Source organism: Gambusia affinis, linkage group LG17 (genome assembly GCF_019740435.1).
Source record: "Gambusia affinis linkage group LG17, SWU_Gaff_1.0, whole genome shotgun sequence".
Classification (NCBI taxonomy): domain Eukaryota; kingdom Metazoa; phylum Chordata; class Actinopteri; order Cyprinodontiformes; family Poeciliidae; genus Gambusia; species Gambusia affinis.
The window spans coordinates 11680472-11697362 of NC_057884.1; the positions used below are offsets into that span (position 1 = coordinate 11680472).

Genomic DNA, 16891 nt, shown 5'->3' on the forward strand with positions numbered 1-16891 from the left:
AAAGTGTGGGAGCAGAGAGGCAGGTTGTCCATCAGTCTTGAGGTGAACATTTCTGTTGCTGTCAAATAAATCACATCACCTTTCCATTATACGTGCACAGACATTCATTATGTCAAGAACTGAAAGAGAATGTAAATTTAAGACATGAGAAACCAGCTGACATGCAACTTTTAGTTTGAGTTAGTCACTAAAGGAAGAAATCCATTTTGGGCTGTGCTTACGTCTCATTTCCTAAGCATCAAATACCACAAAACAGTTTGAAACAAGCATTAGATAGGCCCTCAAACAAATTGCATTTGACTTCTGCTCAGGCATGTTTGAACTTCTAAAATGTCTCGCACAATAGAGTTTGAACCCACAACTAACCCTATCAAAGTGAGCATGTAAACACTGACGGCAAAAACCATCACTGTGTAATGAACAGCTGATCAAACACCACACTGTCTCCTCCTGCCCCAGCCAAAAAAAAAAAATGAAAGGATGAAGAAACCAGGGTTTCCCCCAATGTATTATAACCCTTTTGGGCCACCAGGTTTTAAGCCACCACCAGACTTATTTAAGTCTTTTTTAAAGCGTTTGCATTTTTTAAGACTTTGTAGCTGGTATTCAGGTATTAATCTTCCAATCTTTTGGAAAATTTGATTCATTACTTTGATTGGAAGGTATGAATCTACCAATTAAAATGATGAATCAAATTCTAACACATAACATTATATGTTATGTGATAGCACATAATTATCAAGTGATATTTTCAAAGTTCCTGTCAGCTTTGAACATTTTTAAACTCAAAAACATGACGGGCCGCTAAATGTATGACTGCCCTCGCACCCAACCACCAGATTTAGCAAGTTTTCTGGGGGAAACTTTGAAAACTAATATAAGATCAAAAACATTTCTCATTTTAGCTGTCAGCTACTCCATCCTAAGATTCTATCTAGGCATGAGCAAGCAGGATGAGAAAGTTTGGGTAGCCCTGCTCAACACTTTAGCTAGTGTATTTCAAAAACATGGTGGACATGACAGGTGGAAAGAAATATTTTAAATGCTATCTTTTGAGATGGTTTTAATGTTATTTTAAGTAGTCTTGAGGATGGTCCTAATCTAGCAGAAGATAAAGTGTGATGACATTTTATATTGAGATTCTCAAGGAAATGATCACCTTTCATGTTCTTAATATGTAGAAAATTGTAAAAATGTTTCTATACAGTCAGTTGTCTATTTTTCATGTTACCGGTGAAGCATTTATTAATTTTTTTCACTTTAGCCAGAACTGTAAGAGGATTTCTATCCCAGAAATTGTGTTTCGTAGAAGTCATTGTGAATGATTTTCTTTTGAAGCTCTAATTATATCCTCACTGCTCCCGAGTCAGTAATATTTGTTGATGAAATACAAAATATAAAGGTTTTACCCTGGCAAGTTCAGGAAATTATCGAAATGATAATTGAAATTTTTAAAAGTTTTACAGCAGCGAATGGATTTTCTTTATCTGCTGTAAAAAAAAAAAAAGAAAAAGAAAACAAAAAGTGTATATTTAAATTCATCATACTAAAAATGCTTTAAGTTTTACTTTTTTTCACTATTCATATTTGTAGCTCATGGCATTCATATTTATTTGCATGTTCAAAATCAAGAAGTAGCATTTGGAGAAAAAAAAAACAATAAAGAAAGGAACTGAGCATAAAGAACGACTGAAAGTTGCAGAATTGTGTGAGCATTCTAGTTGAAAAAAAAAAAACTCTCAAAACAGTACATGAAATAATGGTTCCCCAACATAGACTTAATGATAGTATCTTCCGGTTTGGTCATAATTTCAATATTAAGGCAATATAATTGTAGGTTGAGATCAGGAGAAAAGCCGTAGCAGTAGTTTGGACAGATGTAACTTAGGCGACCTACCCAAAGATTTAAAGATGCTCTACAATAAGCCAGTCTGTCTGTAATTTGTCACAGCAGCAAATAAGTGTTTGGAAATTGTTTTCTTGAAACATAGAAAGTCTGGCAGCATTAAGGTAGACATAGTTTCTGCTGAGATGAGTGGGCCAACAGTCTCATTTCTCCAAACCAAAACACTTTGCATTAGTTAACTGCACAGCAGTTGCTGTCTGGGTTAAGCTTGTCAGGAATTAATTTGATTTGTTGTGTATTTCTGCATAATTGGCAATAATTTAAGAACATTGTAAATTGTATTGATATTGTTGTTAATCTGGACAAAAAACCTTAAACAAAATAACCTGGCATGACAATAATTACACAGCTTCAGTGAATAAAAGCATATAAAATCTTATTTTTTTACTTGCTAGTTTTTTATTCTTCAATGTTCAACTGGACTACAGTATTGTGTAGCTGACAAAAGGTTATTCCAAAGACACTGCCTGTCACGCCACTAACTTAAAACAAGAATGCATATTCCACCGTTGAGTTGCAACTGTTTTCAAGAGGCGAACTCCACAATTGAGTAAGATGAGTAAGACTTTAATAGGTGAGAGTAGTAGGAGCTTTCACCTTCCAAAGCCTTAAAGGTTAACAGGATTTCAAACTGATCTTTGTCAGAACCTCTTAAATGTCATTTCAAAGTAATGCTAGAAGGAAACTCAGAATATTTAAATATAATCTGTTGTCCATTTTGCCCAGAGATAGAGACAAAGTAAGCTGCTGCTCTTGCTAATTATTGTGGTTAAGCACCACTGTGTACTACACACTTTTCCACTCACTTACATGACACTTTAGGAGAAATGTACGGACAGTGTGGTTATTGGTTTAATTACTAAAAAGATTAATATGGGAACAGGCATTTTGGATTGACATGAAACTCAAAATTAGTAAAAAAAAAAAAAAAAAAAGACAATGCACAAAAAAATACTATTTCATTCTTTTCCTGCTGACTCATTTGTATCATGAACAGTGTTGTATTGTTCCCATAGCTCAATCCTTTCTTTTTCTGCAACTGTTTCCTTTCCTGAATGTTTGGGACCATTGTTTTGCTTTCAAATTCACATTGATTTAATTTTCAAGTTCCTATCCAGTAAGTTCTGGTACATTTCTCCATCCATTCTTCTTTCATAATATGAAGTCTGACAATATCATGTACATGTAAGCCCCACACAGCCGTACATGTTCCCACTTGAAAACTTCACTTTTGACATAAATACAGAAAGTATTCACAGTGATTAAATCGTTCATTTTATGTTACAGTCCTTTTGCAAGTTGTGTCAATCAATCAATCTATTTCCTCATAATGCTACACATAAATATCCCATTATGACAACGTGAGCATTTTTTAATGTTTTGCAAATTTGTAAAAAAAAAAAAAAAAAAAAAAGAAAACAAAACTACTCAAATTTAAGTATTCACAGTCTTTGCCAGTGAAGCTCAAAACTGAACACTTTCTGCTAATAATTCTTGAGATATTTCAACATCTATATGGATTTCACCTGTAGTAAGTTGAGTTGATTGGACTTAATTTGTAAAGGCACATGCCCTATCTAAATAAGGTTGGATAGTTGACAGTGTACAGTACAGACCAAAAGTTTGGACGCACCTTCTCATTGAATTCAATTAGAACGTGTGTCCAAACTTTTGGACTTTTGGTCTGTACTGTATGTCAGAGCACACATGCCAATCATGAAATCAAAGGAATTGTCTCTGGAACTCCAAGACAGGATTGATCTGGGAAAAGATACAGAAAAATGTTCTTTCATTTTGATTGATTTGAGAACATTTCAGAACACCAGGATTTATAGAGCATGCCGGCTGTATGAACTGAGAGATCAGGGAGATGGGCCTTAGTCAATAAGAAACCCAATTGTCCTTCTGTCAGAGCTCCAGCTTTACTCTGAAGACAAGATAGGACAACTATATCTGCAGCAGTCCACCAATTAGCCTTTAATAACAGAGTTTTCAGACAAAAAATACTCCTTCATAAAAGGCTTATGGTAGCATGTTTATCTGAAGGGTTTTCACATCTTGACAAAATTAATTATATGGTCTGATGAGAAATGTTTTAGTTTTAGTTCTGGAGAAGAACTGAGGAAGTGTCAGGAGGCAGCAGAGGAACAATTTTGTTCAACACATTTCTTTCAAAACAAGAAAGAGATTTCACAAATGAGCATAAAGTAATGGCTGAAAAGAAAATACAGTAATCAAAAACACAAAATCAGTTGTGAAAGGCATCCCGTTAAACCTCCTTCTCACTGTTCACCTCTAAAATGAGAACGACACCACAACACAAATAATTTGCAAATCTGGCAACCCACAGCGCTCACTGGCATTCAGCAGACAGTTATATTTACATGCTCCTTAGTAATTTTCAGTAATTATCATCTCATTGGTGAGCACACAATAGCTTGATCTGGGGAGTTGAGTCAACATATATCAAACGGCAACATTTTCGCTGATAATGGCAAGAGAACAAACTGTTTGGGGTTAATAGTAAACTCTCTCAGGAATGATGAAAACTCATCTGAACAAATTAAATATAATTTATCCGTCCATCACATCCATTATTCTTTCAGGGTAAGCCTGGAGTATTGGCTCCAGCAGCAGTTGCTGGGTAGACCCTGGACAGATCCCTTGTCCATTGCAGGCCAACAAAAGGACAAACAATATGCACAGACATACCAAAGGACAACTTAACCTAATCTAAAAACTCTTCAGTTTTTAGAGTGTGTGAGGAGACACCTCACATGTTCACAAAGAGTACAATGTGTTTGCTGCAAGGAAACAGTGTTATTAAAAAGTCCATAATAAAATACACAGTGATATGAAAAAAAGATTTTTTTATGAATTTAGTTGATTTTTCTCAACGTTAGCATTTCAGTATAATTATCAGGATTTGAACAGTTGCTAGTTCTACAATTTATTGCTCTGATCATTGAGACAATATATATTCAATCCATCTTATTACTATTAGAAGTATAATTAATATTAGTATATTAGTATTAATATTAACATACTTTTATTTAAGGAAAACAGGTTTTACATGGCATTAAACTACATTTAAAATTCATCCACAAAAAATATACAAGGGCAAACCGTATGATCTGATACCTCAATGTTATAATGTCATATGACACAATGTGAAAGAAATGTGGTTTGATAAACTTGCATATAGTAATTTAGAAAAAAAAAAGTATTTTGTTTTGTTGTTTTGCAAGCAATAGTCTTTGTCATCCCACAACTTTCATGGGTGTTGCAAATTAGGATGTATGCTTTTTTCCCGTCAACACACTCCTTAGTTTTCATTCTCCCGTAAATGCTGATAAAGCTCTAAGGTACATTTTGTTTGCAACCTCTTCTGCATCTTAGGGATAATTGCCTTGTTCTAAGATGCAGTTCTGCCAAAGGTCATGTTTTTCTGCTGAATTTAAATTTGTGTTTTCCTCTCTGGCTTAAGATAGACTTGCTAATGAATTTATAGCTGTGCCCATATGCCCCAAAAGCTACAGGTGCATCTCACCAAGTTTCTTCAAGTTGTTCTATAAAAGTGAAGTTCATGTATTGCAGCACCTATTCATTACAAATTAAGTGAAATAAATTGTTATTCATTTCGATGATTATGGCTTATAGCTGTTTCACTCAAACGTTAGAAAATTAAATGAGTGACAAAAAAAATTGATTTTACTACAAAAATCTTTTTCCATAAAAAAGATTTTCCATATTATGGAAAACCACTTACCTGACAGTTGTGAGCCAGGCTGGTGCGGACACGCTTCACCAGGAGGTCACAAATGGTTATTGCTTAAGAAAATGGCCGTTCACAGAATCCCAAACCTAACTGCATAAAATTTTATCAGGCATCCACAAACACGGATAGCCACAGTTGTTAAAGCATTGCTAAGCAAAGTAAAATCATAAATTTGGGGCAGATTCATAAGTCATAGACTGTGAATAGAGTCAGTGTTTCAAGAGCCACAACATACAGATCTATCCAGAACACGAGCTACAGCTGCCACATTCCTACTGTGAAGCCAGTCCTTAAAAAGAAAAAAAAATGTCAGAATTTTTGGACTAAAATAATATAGATGGTAATAAAGAAGAGGATATTGGTCAATAGTCAAAGTAAAAGAAAAAAAATACCCTTTATAAAAATAAAAATACCAAAGTCCAGAGGGAGAGCATATAAGAACAAAATCCATGTTTCTTCAGGTCCAGTGTGGAGCTTACAAAGTCTGTGATGATTTTTGGAGTCATGTTCTCTTCTGGGTTTGGTTTAATGTGTTTCATTAAGTACAAAGTCAGCACAGCCATCTATCTGGAAATTTTGGAGCACTTTCCAGAGCAGCTGACCTCGTTGACACGCTTTGTTGAGATGCTGATTTAATTTTCTTTAAGAACTTGGCACATACCCACACTGCTAAAAGTACCAATGCCTGCTTTAATTACAATAGTACCACTCCACAGATACTGTAAGCTATGGGATATTGTCTGGAATCTTAGACTCTATTCATTAGGAGTCAAGCAGTGTCTTGTCTTGTGTTTTTGGACTCGTACATCTGAATTAAAAGGCTAAAGTTTCTATTCAGCATGCAGTCTAGTTCTATAGAATCACACTAATGACTGCGATTTGGATGTGCAAACCGACTCAGGAGGCTACTGGTGTAGAGAAAAGAGAGAAACCAGAGCCAACCATGCAAATTAGCTGAGGGCTTCCTTAACAGCTCAACAGAGTTGTTGAGGTGTGCTATGTCTGATCACATTTATGCCACACTGCAGTGATGCAGTAATTTATGCAAAGGGAGCTTTGACCAAATATTAATTCATTTACTTTATGAATAATGTTCTCAAGAGTTGAACAGTTCTGCATCAAAAACATTTTTCATTCAGCTATTTTAACTTTCTTATGAAGTATTGTTTGTGTTTTTATCAAGTCATAGAGTAAGACATGAAAAAGTTTGTGAAATTTTTGAAAGTAACGTCTGTTTCTTTGTTTGTAAATCCAAATTGAATTAAAGATCACTTTCCAAAATCAAGCTTGAAATAGGGCAGGAGCAGAAATAGTCCAGAGGCAGGCAGGAAAAGACAAAAATGCTAATGATTTGGACTAAACAAAAGATATTGCAATTGTAAGATCAAACAGAAACTGAACCAAACAGTGACTAAGGTGAAACACCAAACAACCCCAGGAAGATAGAATCATCTGATAAAAATATAAATGTAAAAAGCAAAGTATTGTATTTCTTTGAAATAAGTATAAAGGAGTTACAGTTATTGCAGATAGACTTCAGGTGAGCTAATGACAGCCAGAACAATGCTCTGTCTAATGTTTTCATTTCAGATTTTTAGTATATAAAGCCGAAAGCCAAAACAGGTACCGGTAGTTCTTTACATAATAATAATAAGTTGCTGAACATTGCCACTAGCAAAAAATATCAACCTTTCGGAACCAAGACACAGAAACTATGTCCCACAGCAAGTTTTATATTTAGTGTGATATATAAATGGGCCAGAATAGTTCACATTTGGTTGTAATGTGGACACTAAAGGGCTTCCAGAAATCCCTGGAGAAATAATTTATTAGAATTGCATAGACAACCTCAAGGGAGTTAGCAGAAAAAACAGGGAAGGTAAAAAAGAGAAATAAATTGGCCGGGGAAGCATTGAACTTTCCAATGAGACGGTGACCTGAAACATAGAGCCAAAGGGGTCATAAAATGACTGACAAGAAGAACTTTTAACAGAACTGTTGACAGTGAAACTCTTTATTCACAGATTCTAGGATGTGGTTACATAAAGGGGGTTTAGGAGTCAAATGGTTCAGTGGAGTTTAAGCAGAGGACCTTGAATAAGCCGAAGGTATTAATTTGTTTCAGTATATGTAGCCGACAATGCCTATGCCTTTGTGAAGTTTTCTTTTAAATTATTATTATTTCTTATTTTTTTATTGAAGTTGAAAAGTCTTAAGATATGCATCATATTATCATATTATCTTTGCAAGTCGTTAGTTTCTTAGTTCTCCTTCATATTGGAGTAAGATTGCCCTAGTTTCTCCGAAACCCGAAAGATTGTTCTCATATAGCTGGATTGCTAAACATTTAGAAAAGAAGAATTTCAGTCCAAAATCAATCACCATAATAATGCACTCATGGTGCTGCTGAAATCTCTTCCTTCAAGTCAAAGTTGAATACTCTGGGACACAACCCAATAATTCAACTTAGAATTGTATGACTCTGTTGTAATTCTCTGTACATATCAAATATTTCTGCACTGGCATCAAGAAAATCAGCCCATGTGTCCCAGAAGAAATACAATAACATTTTGTTTTATCAATTTATCTACAGCATGAGAATGAACTATTGCTCATACAGAACCAGCTGTTCTGTATGAGAGGACTCACAATACAGAACATGCCCCCTTGTGCAATAATTTCAACCTAATGGAAAAGGAATAATGTTTGCAAAAGCTCTGTTTTTTGTTGATGACTCTGAGGTTCTTTGTGTAAGGTGCATAACACTAGATGTTTTTACAAGTCATGCTGCAAGTATTTTAAAATGACCTTCTCATTCCTTTGAATTGCTGCTAATCCATTTTACTCCTCATCCAAACCTTAGCTCTAAACATGGCCCCTGGGTTCTTCAGAAATGCTTTTATTTTGTTCAAATGAAATGTAGCCTAAATTACTTGTAGCTTTCCTTTTTGTCACCCAGCAACCACATGCACAATTCAGAGGTATGCATACTTCTACCCCAGCTGGAATCCCTACCACACATGGCGAATGGTGCAAATACATTTCTTTGCCAGGAGGCCAAAGAACGACTCAGTATGTGTTGATATGGAGATTGTTGGTTATTCAGACTGTAACTTGGAGCTGCTTGGTGAGATCCTTTTGGTTGCAGGCACACTTACTGTGAACGTGATGGTCAGTGCCAAGAATGTTCTTATTGCTTACCTGGAAAACTGTCAAATCTGTGTGGGTGGGATGTGTTGGGTACCATGGCATAAGGCCACCACAGCTGGTCTTCCTTCAAATTGTTGAAAAATACAACAATATTGCATGGAAATTTTACACATTCTCTGTCAGGGAACTCCCACTTCGACACGCATAACATAGACATCGTGTATTGACTGACCTGAAAAAAACCTAACTTTTCCACAATTCTGCAAAAGTGTAAAGAAAGCTCTTAAATGGGTCTTGAGTGAAGTCTTCCCAAACACGCTGAATATAATAACCCTTTTTCAATTAACATGAGCTGCTTCTTTGGACACTGACATCATGAAATCATGGGTCATCGCATCTGAAATACATGGGTGTTTAACATGATGCTACTCAGACATATATTCCTGCTATTACTGAGAAGAAGTGCAGACTAATATTTTTTTCATCTGGGAGACACACTAAGACCCTAGTAACGCCTACTTGAGCAGTGTATCTAGGTAAGGGGAAAACAATGTTGCAGCTGGTAGTACAAGGAGTATGTGTTACAGAACTTGAATATGTGAGCTGTCTAGAAGTGGTTGGTGTGCAGTCCTTTGTTAATGACGTCTACTATGGTTAGGGCCACACTTTAGAAATTCTGAACATCCTTCAGATTTCACTAAAAAGGCAGCAGACAATGAAATCTTTGTGACAGCTCAAATAAGCTGAACCTAAAACCAGCTGTATAAAAATGAGTTGTGTATTTGGTGTGCAGGTGTAGAGCAGATTTTTACATCCTTGTCATTTACTTCATTCTTCAGACTGTGTGCAAGGTAATGGTGTTTAGGAGATTGCATAGGCTTTAGTGTGGGGCTCAAACATTTGTTCTTGTGTTTACATCGGATAGGGAATATGTTTGTTTGTGAGAGCCCATGCACACGTAAATGTGAGCTTGATCATTCCCCAGAAAGTCACTCTTTGCTCAATAACACACATAGTGAGGCAACATCCAATAGACCCTGTGGCCTAATATCAGCTAATGTCAGAGAGGCTTATAGCTGACTACCTGCTGTTTTACTGGCGAAGGCGAGGGAGAAGGAAGGGAGGAAGAAGGAATGGTAGAGGCAGCGATAAGCATTCTGAAAGAAGATTAATAGGAAAATACATGAAAAGAGAAAAACAGTATACCAAATTGCCAAGCTAAGCAAAAGTTAGACTTTTTGGAGGGAATACTTATGAAGGAAGTCCAAAGAAGTAGGAACCGATAACACATGTATGCCAAATGAGTTTTTCAACCGTACAAAACTGAAAAAAAGACTCAGATAGGTGTAGACATTTAGCTGTGTGAAAAGCAACGAGGCATTCGGTCCCTCTTGTAGCATTAACCAAAATGCAGCCCTTTTTTATCTTTTTATTATGTACATTTGCGTTGTTTACAATAAAGCAAAAATAAAAATCACTTACTGTGTGTGAGTGATGTCTGAATGCAAATGTGCACTTAACAAAAACCGCTGTATTTATACCGATGGTCATGAATTATGTATTGTTTTTTATTGCATTCAAAACACTATGTTTCAGTGACAGTTCTTGTCTGTTAAGGGGGCTTATTTCATCATTCAAGAGGCCAGAAAAAGACGAATTTCTCCAAAACAAAAACAAAAAGGCATTTTCTTTGCTTTAAATGAACCAGTAGAGAAAGTACTTGGTAACACAGAATGCAACATACCTCTCATAACTTTCATTAAAGTTATCCAAATTTCTCCAAAGCTCTGCTGATATGTTTTTCAGCAGGACTTCAAACCTGTCCTCTGAGTCTACTATACTAGCACCTGGCTTACTGGCCTTGGTATCACTGTGTTTCATTGTGCAAAAACCTTAGATGACATAAATCCCATTAACAAATGAAAAGGTATTATCAATGTGAGGATTTGAGACACCAGATACTACAAAGCAAATAAGTTTAAGGCTGCTGCTATCAAAGCAACCTGGGCTTCATCAAAGCCACAGATGTAGTAGTTTGTGCAAAAGGAGCCTAAATCCAGTGTTCAGGATATCTACTTTACTGGATATGTCTCATGTGATTTTTTTGATTTTTTTATTATTGACATTCTAATTTAGTCAGACACAGCTATTTTACTCATGCTAAAAATCTGTTTTGTGATTTGTTTCTTCCTATTAAGTAATACATCACTGTCTTTTTTTTAGGAGTTTCTCAATGCGGACTGGTTTCTAATTTCTTCTTCAGCCTTTTTCAGAAAGGGCTCTTGTTGCATGAAAGTTTCAATAGTCTCAGCGCATCGCAGTCTCAGTTGGATTTATGCCAGGATACATTAAAAATATTGGAGATTTCCTGTATTGTCGTGGTTTTCAGTCATTGTCACAGTAATTCATCCATCCAGAAAACATGCTCAGACAAGCGGAGAGACAGAAGAGAATGAGAACCTCTTCTCCCAGACCATTCAACCTTGGTATTATCACAGCAAAACCTGCACTTAGTCTAAGCCACAAAAAGAAACATTAATAGACATTAGTCTCATTGTTATTTCTTGTTGAAATAAATAATGTCCAAGTAGCAAGGAAGTGTATATAAAATAGCTTGTTTGGAATACGGATGGAACGTTACAGCACACAGATTTTAAATAGCTTAACCAGAGCTTTGAAGAAAATGAATGAAGAAAAAAACATATGTGAGCAAAAAAATAATTACATACTGGCTATGTTTTATTTAAATTGAGGGTCCAATTTATTACTGAAATAAAAGTTAAAATTAAAATTTTACTAAGAGGCTTACTCATTCTTTGCAAAATTTTTTTAATGTAAGACAATTAACACCATGCTCTAATTTATTTTTTGTTCTAAATCTAATCTCATGTCTTCCTTCAATATTCATGTATAGAATTGATGTGTTTTTTGTTTTATTTCGTTTTAACATTGTGTAATGATTTTTGGCATATTAAGGTGCTGTAAGGTCATAAGATGTTATGGCAGCCCAGGTGAGCAACTCTGATCAAATCACATGCATTTGTTGCCATCAGTGACTCAATAAAAAATGCAACATGAAGCCCCTCAAATCGTGTTAGGGCATTTGCTGAAGGCAATTATTATCTTAAATGTGTAGAGAATTTTTAAATGACGGTAAAAGTAAAAAGGAAGCTTGTAGACTGATATTAAATCTGAAATTACAAGTAGTAGCAGAGTAATTTCAGTGTTGTTCATAGTTTTCAATTATACCAGATGAAACACCTTCCACATTTGCTGGCCTTTCTGATAAAAAGGCATAAAAATGTGAAACTATTGCTTCCGAACAGCATTTTCACACTTGTGGTTTTTGTTAGTTAGTTAGTATTTAAAAAGAAATTATCTGAGAAGTATACTGAATGATTCTAAGAAGACATGTTGAAATTTGCAGAGAGCTTTTGGTTTATGATAAAGGTATGCCTTTTGTTTTTTTGTTGGTTTACTGTTTACTCTCTGCTTTTTTCCCAACCACCACATCCAATCCCTGCAATTGTAAACTGATATAAAGAATGGATGGATGGATGAATAGATACCATTTCTGGGACTTAATTCCTATGAAAAGAGCATAAGAGATGGTCCATGTCTCTGAATGATTGAAATGTTCTCAAAAGTATTTTCTGCAGGTGTGCCAATAATTAATGTCCATAATTTTGTTGAACAAAATTATTTTTTATGTGGGGTTTTATATCCAGTTGATAAATGTTCTTAAATTAAAGGTCAGCATTTTCAATATTTGGCTTTTTTTCCACAATTAAAATTAGAAGAATTTCTTTCAAGGCTTTTCACACACATCTATCAACATGCACCATAAATTTGGAGAGTGCTGTATCATTTCCTTTCTAATGCTACTTTACAATTACTTGCAGTTTATTCTTAAGCCCAATAGGTTCTGTCATTGACCATTTCCCTACTACCTTTCACAAGGCCATGGTATAATGCAACTAATTGTCCCTGGGTAATATGATTTACAGAGCCAGACTTTTAAAATGGTTACTGCTAAAAAATATATAAATGAATAAGATAACCTTTTGAATAGTCACCTCAAATGTTTCAGAAATCATAATACTATTTAATCAGACCCCATGAAAGTTGCATTACTTTGTAGTAATAGTTGCAAATAGAAGGAATACAAAGAGCGCTCACAGTTGGCCCATCACTGCTGATCAAATACAAGATGATAGAGCACGTGGAAAAAAATGTGATGAGATTACTAAAAGCCTGTTGTGTATCTTTTCTGTATCAAGATAACACAATGTGGAGCAGGCCTTGATGAAAACAGTCCTTGCACGCATCCTGCACGCAATCACGCTCACACTTTCATTTAAGAAGCCAATAGAACTGAATGCAATTACTGCAAGGCTTTGGTCTGAGCAAAAAATCTTCCTGGAGTGCGCTTCTATGTCCCCTATCATTCAGACTGCACAGAATTTGAAACATAAGTGCTATTCATATGAGCATGAAAATAAGTATTTTGCAATAATATTTGCCTGTTAAATTGTTTTATTATAAAAAAAAAAAAGAAGAGAGAGAGAGAAACGCCTGGAAGGTGAATTATGCTGCTTCTTTTCAGTTTTGCCAGCTGCGTGAAGATAGCCCCCTGTTTCATTTCACTTTCTTCCAGTAAGATACTTGAAAATATTTTTTAGCTTTCGGGATGGAGACTTGTAGAAGGTGTTTTTGTTTGAAAGGATGTAAAAGAAAAGCAGAAGACCAAATGTGACAGGAAATTGGAGAACTATCGGACCTTTTCTTGCATGAGTTCCATTAAAATGGCTGGTTTAAATTAGACTGCCCAGGTGAGGATAACATAAAAAAGTAGAAAGGCTACAGCACTAATCAGTTCCACAGCCGGAAGGCCTGCTTGTCCCCCTGCTCTGCATTACCACGTGCCATCTTTATGGTAATGCTCCCTGCTGCCAGAGTTCATTTCCACAATTTCCTCAGGCCAATAGAGATATTAAAGCCCCCCCCCCCCTTTTTTTACAAGCACGCTCACATTGTATTTCAATTGTATACACGACTCAGGGGAATGAAAGTGAGGTGGAGCGCTTAATATTTGCGTGCCAGCCAGAGACAGTTAAGAGGAGAGAGTTGGACAAAAACACTGAATAATGTAATGCTTTGGTATTGAAACACTGGTAACACTTCTCCCTGTCATCTGACTCAACATTTCCCCGAACATTACCAATTACTTTGCAAGTCATGCACATTGTCGGTCAAAACAAACTCTGTAGCTCCATTAGAGACCGTTTCATTCACAGCATCAACTCCCTAGCCTAATCAATACTGGCCATGACAAGTCTCCAGTTCTTCTCAGTGGAATCATTTGTCAACTGAGCGATGGCTGCAGCTGTAATGAGAGATTGTAACATAACTCTCACGGTAAACACGTCTGATTGTTTGTTTTTACACCGCAAATTAGGCTTTCTGCTCACGCTGCCCTTTAATAACTTTTAATTTTCTCCACCAGGCCTGTTGCCCAGGGTGACACAGGGCGCTTTATCTCTGTTATGAGGCCCTCTGTCTGGCCCCTCTTGCCCTAGCATTTATTCAGATAAGAGATATTGCAGCTGCTGAGCACATGCAACTGAACCAGGCACACAGCCGGCTCTTATGAATCTTTGATTATGCATTCCAACAAATTGGTGTATGGCTCCCATGGGCATGTGTGGCAGAGATTTCAAAGCAATATTCGAGAAATTATAGTAGAAAATACTGTTGGAATGATGTACATCAGAAAATTGGACAATAAACGTTTTAATTCAGATATTTTATGATGAAGCAATATTTATTACACAAACACTGTCAATATTTATATTCAGGAGAGTAAACGTTTTTGCAGTAATGATTAAAAACTAAGGATTTTTTAATTTTACATTTATTTTGAGATAATAGAAATGATTTGGTCATTAATTATTTTTCTAATGCCTCAAGCGTACAAAAACATCGATAACACAGTCATTATAAATAAATAATAATAATAAAAAAAGGCAAAATGGAAAATTTGTATACATCTATTATTTTTTCTACAGCTGGGTCATGGAACAAGATATTAATTCTAAACACGGCAGCAAAGCTACAGCAAAGGGGCTGAAAAACAAACATGGAGTTCCAGTCACTTGCACTGAAGTTGATTAAAAAGTGTGCAGAAACATGTCAAAAACTTGAAGCAACGCTGTAGAGGAAAATCGGTCTGAATTCATCCTCAGCAGTAGGAGAAACTCATAGTCAAACAAAGAAAAATACCTTTCAGTTCATTGCAGCTATTGAATCACAGCTTGTACCCAGTATTTGTACAAAATATTGCATTGTACCCTATTCTTTTTTTTTTTTTTTTTTGAAGTGACATTGTGTAATTTCTCAGTTTTCATACACTTGAGTTCACATTCAAGTAGTTTTAAAATGGTTTAAATTCAACATTGTTTTTTAGCTAACTGTTGTCATTTTACTTGACAGGAGGCAATGTGTATTTGACTTTCAATGTTTTCTTTTTGTATTTTGGCAATGCTGTGAGACTTATTTGACTTTGTTTATTACCTAGCCTGTTGAGTCTTACAGTTTTCAGTCGGTTAAAGTTTGTATTACTCAAAACAGGTTTTTCAGTTGTCTTTTTGACTGAAACAGTTGCTGCATTGTGCCTGAAAGATTTTTGTGTTTTTTTTTCTTCAGAATAATTAAGCATGTTTGTCCTTTCTGCCAGAGCTTAAGACCAGTAGCATTTAAAGCTAAATTGAAAAATGAACAGCCAATCCATGCGATTATAGTAATTGGCAGTAATCGCCACTCCTAGATGATTTATTGAGTTGAGAGGAACATGAAAGAAAGTACAAAATAAAAACTACACTTAACAATACCAGAGGTGTTCTAGACAAGAAAATCACTTCTATTAAGGAGAAATTCATCTGAAAATGGTTGTCTTTGTGTGCAGCCCATTTCAGCAGCACTGATTCCTAAGAACCTTTAAATGAAAGTTGCATCAGGAAGTTGGATTGTTTTTAAGTTTCTTTTGTGTATTTTAATCGGTGGCTGTTTTTATTAAATGTCAGAAAGATATAGAACCTTGCAAAATTCAGACTGTTCTTAGAATAAAAAAATCTTCTTGATACTAAAAGATTGGCATTACTTTTGTCAAACGAAATGACTTTTTCTTTTTTGATACACCACACAGCGGTATTTCCTTCCTCCTTCCCAGCCGTCTTTTATCCACTCTGACACCTTTTCAGCTTACCCAGTATGCTGCAGCAATTTTTATCTTCAGCTTCAAAGAACCCACCTCCTTTGTGCACTGTACTGGCACCCAGTGGCTGCTCACATACAGTTCAAAGCACTGCTGTTAGTTCTAATCTGACAATGCTACCAGGGGTTTACTACCCTATGATTGCTCAGTGTGAGAGACTGTTAACAGTCTCATCCTTAGCTTTTGCTTCACTGTCCGCCCCTGTCTGAAGTAAACAGACCATTGCTCTGTCATGCCTAGACTTTTCAGCCCCCATTAAGGTTGGATGCTTTTTCTTCTGGTGTCTGTGAGGAGAAATGTTTTTAAAAACTCCAATAAATCCCAGATGAAACATTCTGAAAACAGCTGCTTGTGTGATTCAGCGTTTTGCCTGCCTACCCCACAGAATCCCGCATTTTCCTCCAAAGAACTGCTACAACATGAACACAGCTTGTTTAGCAATAGTGCAATCTATCTACAATATGTGCCGTTTCTTTTACTTTTTTTTTTTTTTTTGGTTCCAGTCTTTTCAAGTCTACATAAGTGCAGCAATGTTAAACACTCATAAATGCTTTGGGTGAAGTCCATTGTGACTTTTTTCACACGGAGACAGAGCAGCCTCTGGTGGTTACATTTATTATTGCGCTTGCCCCCTTCATTGTAAAGTCAAGCATTTATTGATTATCACATTCCAGAGTTCAGACAATGTGACTCTTGACTGTAGTTTATAACTGACTACCAATTTATACTGTAATTAATCTTAAGCAATTGCGTGTTAGAAACTTAAATTGCATCCTAGTCATTT

General features: G+C 35.8%; 1 protein-coding gene across 1 annotated transcript in view; it reads left to right on the forward strand.

Annotated features, from left to right (window-relative positions):
• Positions 1-16891, forward strand: part of LOC122819665 (astrotactin-2-like) — a 314363-nt gene that overhangs the window by 224589 nt on the left and 72883 nt on the right. The window lies entirely within an intron of this gene.